This window comes from Oryza sativa, chromosome 11 (genome assembly GCF_034140825.1).
Source record: "Oryza sativa Japonica Group chromosome 11, ASM3414082v1".
NCBI classification, from domain to species: Eukaryota; Viridiplantae; Streptophyta; class Magnoliopsida; order Poales; family Poaceae; genus Oryza; species Oryza sativa.
In genome coordinates this window covers 22,437,775-22,443,622 of record NC_089045.1, presented here as the reverse complement: position 1 = coordinate 22,443,622, position 5,848 = coordinate 22,437,775, and the positions used below count along the sequence as shown (strand labels likewise).

General features: G+C 36.0%; 1 long non-coding RNA gene across 1 annotated transcript; it reads right to left on the bottom strand.

Annotated features, from left to right (window-relative positions):
- Positions 1 to 3,578: 3,578 nt before the first annotated feature.
- On the bottom strand, positions 3,579 to 4,257 carry LOC136354097 (uncharacterized). Its single transcript, XR_010737845.1, has 2 exons — positions 4,117 to 4,257; positions 3,579 to 3,995 (listed from the first exon to the last, which is right to left on the bottom strand). It is a non-coding gene; the product is annotated as an uncharacterized lncRNA (long non-coding RNA).
- Positions 4,258 to 5,848: the final 1,591 nt, after the last annotated feature.

Here is a 5,848-nt window from a genome sequence, read left to right as displayed (position 1 = left end):
AGCTAATATTTAATTAATCATGTTTTAATGAGTCGTCTCATTTTACGTACATGATGGATTACCGGATTAGTTTCCAATACCAAGCAACTAAGGGGTTGTTTGGTTATTATATTCTCTCTCTTCCTTTACTTTTTCTCGACCAATGGCTACGATTATCAGCTCATGAAGTGCACAGCAGCAAGCCCACTTCTCTTGGAGTGCGTGTGCATCCCGATGACTATTTAGTCGCCGGCTTATCCTCTCTTTCATTTTCTCTCTGCGCCAGCTCATCGTCTAAGCCTATATGGCTTTTTTATCACCGGCTTTTGAATCTTATTGTACCTGCTCTAAGCTCTAATTAATGATTTTTACACATGATGATTAGAGGTGGGCATGCGCGGTGCCACGATAGTTTTTAACCAATAGAGAGAATACAAGGATAATAAAAATAGCCAGTGGACTATCTAAAAAGAAGGTGTTTTTTAAAGATGAATGATTGAGTACTCCAAGGTGTTTTTGGGAAGCAATTAGTAAACCTTAAAGGGTGGAAAGGACTCCACCACTACATTTGTCAAGAATCAACCGTCAAGTCAACATATTTCAGATCGTTAGATCAACCGTCAACGCTAAGTCAACCGACGACACCTCCGAAAATGAAACACCACCATGTACACAGAGTGGCATCAAAGCAAAGCGTTTCATTCTTCATTTCTTCTCACAGCAACCAAAAATCAATTAAACTGTGACATATTTCTTGACTGCGAACGCAATTCAATCCATCTATCACCTAATAACTCCCCGAGGAAAATTTAACTTTTCCAAAAAATCAACACCAGAATGGACACATGTTGGAAGAAGCAATTAACCAAAAACTTGAATTTGGCTTCAGACTTCAAAATTCATCAAAAGCAAGCACAGAAGTACACTGCTATGATCATGGCCTAAGCCTACATCCTACTGCTGGACACGCACCACACTCACACCACCGCACGTAAACACGCGCTTTAAACTTATCAAAACTATCAAATTTAACCGATTGCAGGCGTGTTTAGTTTAATTTAATTTCTAATAGCTCTTGGGCAGTACATGCACTCGCATTCTGAACTATTGTGGCAAACAATAGATGCAACCATAGAAGGAATGGGATATAGAGGATCTTGAGTTGCGCATAGCTGGACGCATGGTTTGATATCATCGCAATGTACTTTAAAGGTTATCTTTTTACAAACCGGAGCGTCTAACCGTCCATAATTCGTCATCCTCGCAGCCATCGTCATATCTGTAGCAAGATCAATATGAAATTAATCGAGGATTCATAGAGTAAAATGTGTTGTTAAAACATGTATACATATTATAGAACGACTTGATAAATCATGCATATGCTACAGTTAATTTGAGGGGATGAATTATGGATGCAAATCTGCAGGGTTACCTGATGACAGAACCAGAAGGACAAGATTGAAGATCATCAAGTGGCTAATCTTCATCGTTGTGTTGAAAACTTTTTAATGTTTATGTGGAGATTGATGAGTAATTCTGTTTCAGATTGATGGTGGCTCTCGTGTACTTTGTGGTGAACTAATAGATCGACTTGATAGTGTTTTTATAGAGGAAATGGTATATTGTCATCTGGGGAATCAAATAAACATACGTATATGACAAATATGCTACCGTATATATGCAATAAATGTACGTATCTGAGTATTTAAAAAACAGGAAATGCTTAATATAAAAACGGAATAATTATTTAAGAAACAATAAATGCATACCTGTGCTAATATAAAAACGGAATCACTGGTTATATATATCTACACGTGAAAAATGAATGCAATATCATTAGTATTTGGAAAGAAAAACAGCAAACGTATATCTGTATCGATACAGGCAATCAAAATTTTCTCGTATCTACTGGATTCGATCCAGGAGTTAATTGGCGTAATTATGCCATACATAGTCACTATAGGTATATAAATTGCCATCCTGACTATTTGGTTCAACTTAAGAAAAGAAATTATCATCCTGACTACGAAAAGTATGGACACTGCACTTGTTATGCAGTTAAACATTTCAGATGTTCTATCGTGTGCCGCTCGTCTAGGGGTGAAGCTTGAACGAAATGAAGTGCTTAATTTACTTTACTTCGGATCGTGCTAAGTTTTTTTGAAAAACTTGTAATGGATGTCCGCGATGATGCGTCGATCGATGACGATGGGTGCACGGGTCCTTCCCTAGCTGCAGCGGCATTGCTTCACACACTGGTCACAACGTCTTGAGCCGTCATCAAGACAGAGAGACGGAAAAAAGAAGGTAGAGATAAGGGTACTTTGATCAGCTTCATCAAAGAAACACATGAAAACATTGTTTAACTGAGAAAAAAAAACAGAGAAATTGCATTGAGAGCGGTATTTTATCGAATCACAAATCTATGTTTCCTGGGCTACTCAATGGTGTTTTTTATTTCAAAAAATAATATTTTAGCGGTTTCTTAAAAATTAAATAAATTTATTTTTTGAAGTTTGTAATAGTTAGTATTTAATTAATCATGCATTAATGACTCATCTCGCTTTTCGTGTAACTGAGCACTAACTGTTTAGAGCAGGTACAACAGCAGACTATAAGCCAATTATAAATATATTTTAAGGAGATAAAATATGAGAGAGAAGAGTAGTGGACTACAGATTTGAAGCCAGCTGTAGCACAGACTCCAAGATGCAATGTGTGTATGACAGGTAGGACCGGTTATTAATAGTGTAGTATGTAACTATTGTATGAATTGGCTATTAAGTTGACTATAGATGATTTTGAGCTAGTAGTTGGTTATACTATTAAACTTGCTCTTAGAACGGTGCCTAATAAGTGGACATGACGCATGACTCCAACACTAAATTAGTACTCCATCCGCCAAAAATATAAAAGATTTTGGGTGGAGAGAACGTATAATATTACTACAAATCTGGATAGGTCCACATTCGTAATACTATGATACGTTACATCCACTTAAAATTTCATATATTTTAGGACGGAGGAGTAGTAATAAAAAGACAAGTCAATGGTGTACTCAGCCACCATTACACACTACTGCACCATCTTTTTTAATAATAGAAATGTACTCCATCCGTCTTAAAATATAACAACTTTTAGTCCTCAACATTTGTCCCAAAATATAACGACTTCTCCACTAACATCCTCTTTCCAACAAATCACAACCCTCCACCATTCACTTTTCCCACCTAGCTCTACTACTCAACCAATCACAATCTTCCATCGTTCACTTAATTTTTATAAGTCACACAACCAATTAATTTTTATTGAAATAAATAAAGAAAGTGGTGAGACAAATCCCAGCTACCTTTAAGAAATATAAGCTGACATGCTAAAAGAATCACATAGATTATAATAATTAAATTGATATATGTTATACCACTCAATAATGGAATAAAATCTCCTTGGCAGCTGATTACAATAGTATAACATCATTACAAATAATATCCTACTCCTTCTGTAATAGCATCATATACCAATAATGAAACCAATTGGAACACTAATGTACCACATGTATACAGTGTGGCAACCAAAGCAAAACATTTCCATCCCTCTCATAAAGTCACAACAAACACATAATTTAATTAATTAAAATCATGCCCCCCCATGGCCGACACACGCGAAGAAGAACATCCCTGGACCATCTAAACATCTAGAGGCATCGACATGCGCACACACGCACACCATACTCATATCCCCACGATATATAAAAGCTTCAGAACCGTTGGATATATTCGTCGAATGCAAAGCATGCATATGTTTAAATTCGATCTAGTTTCTAGCGGTTTTTGGGCAGAAAGTACACTGGCATCCCAAATCAAGGCAAACGACGGTCGAAAGCTGCGAAGGAGCAGGTTTCAGAGGGCTATTGTTGGTGCATAGTGGGATGCATGTTTTGATATCGTCGCAATACGCTGGGAAGAGTATCATTTTGCAGTCAGCATCAGATAATTTTCCATCAGCCATCGCCAGATCTGTGAAAACATGCATGATCAGAACGAAATTAACCAGGGATTGAGAAAGTAAAATTTGCTGTTAAACATCATGTATATGCAGAGGAAATTAATACATGTGTGTGCAAATCTGCAGGTTTACCTCCTGATGATAGCACCAGGAGGAGAAGGCTGAAGATCATCATGTGACTAGTCCTCATTCCTTGTTCTGAAAAATTCTGCAGTTTATTTGAAGATCAATGGCCTTGTTCTTCAGACTGCAGTCTACTTTGTGGTGATCTAATGGACTGGAAATTGTATTTTTTTTTATAGAGGACATGGTACATTGTCATTTGGGAATCGTATCAAAGCGCAAGATAGATATGGTAATGGATATGTGCACATAAATGCTCATATCTCATTATTTGGAAGACAATAAATGCATATCCGCGCTCATAGAGAAATATAATAATTGGCTTCTCACCTCTTTAGGCTTCTATATATATGTATTTCTAGATGTTAAAATAGAAATATAATAATAGTCTTCTCACCTCTTTCGGCTTCTAAGATGTATTTCTAGATATTAAAATAATGAATATATGTACTAATATAAAATGAACCAGGTACTCCACACACTACTGATCTTATTGGAGAACTGATCTTTACTCGGATGGTAAAATAAAAATCACATTTGTCTCGATTCAAATAGGAATCGGGACTAAGATCATTTTTAGACACGGTTGAATAGCTGGCCATGCTAGCCCCCCAACGATTTTGTCTAGCTCTCTATTTTTTATTAATCTAATTCAGGTGGGGAGTCCCCCCCCCCCCCCGGTGTTCCTTCTAATATATATATATATATATATATATATATATATATATATATATATATATATATATATATATATATATATATATATATATATATATATATATATATATATATATATATATATATATATATATATATATATATATATATATATATATATATATATATATATATATATATATATATATATATATATATATATATATATATAGATCTTTACCAACCTCTACGGGGTTAGTTTAAAAAGAAAGCATCTATATCTAAGTTAGATGTGTGCAGTAGGTGGAATGGTAACACGCGTGAGGTTAAGGTGAGAGATCTTGAGTTCGAATTCCATATCCCAAACATTCTTTTTTTGACTTGGTATAAGGTGAGAGATTTTGAGTTCGAATTCCATATGCCAAACATTCTTTTTTTTGACTTGGTATGTATCTTTAGTCCGGTTATTTCAATCGGGATTAAAGAAACGTCTGCAAGTACACGGGGCAAAAAGGGAAAACACCAACATGTGAACTGATTTTTTTTTATCAAAGGGCCTTGGCCCTCCATTTCCATTAAAAGAAATGACAGTTTACAGCAGAAGAAAAAAACAGAAAACACAATGCGTTCAGAGTTTATAAAGCGAAACAAACATTTCAACAGTTGACTCTCCTAAACAGGCTAACATTGTGCCCTTCTATCCAAAAGCTAGACGTTTCTCTCCTCTCTTCTAATCTGATCAACTACTTGTAATTCTTCTGAAGCTGGCGCGCCACCCATGTCGTGAATTGAACACCTCATTTGTGACCTGCTTTAGCAATTGGATTCCCCGTCGCAGTTTTTCTTGATTTCCCACCTGTCTCTGCAGAATAACCCAATCATGTATCCATGAGCACGTATTCGAATAAATACGTATGGGCTACAGGCGTGTTTGTGGCCCGAACTAGGCGCGCGAATGAGCGCCCACAAGAGCTCTCGTAGCCTGAACTTCAAGCCGAACAAAATGTACACACAATAATACTCATGTTTTTATTTGATGTTGGTTAGTTACCAATGACAAATAAATGAATTATAAAATGAGAGG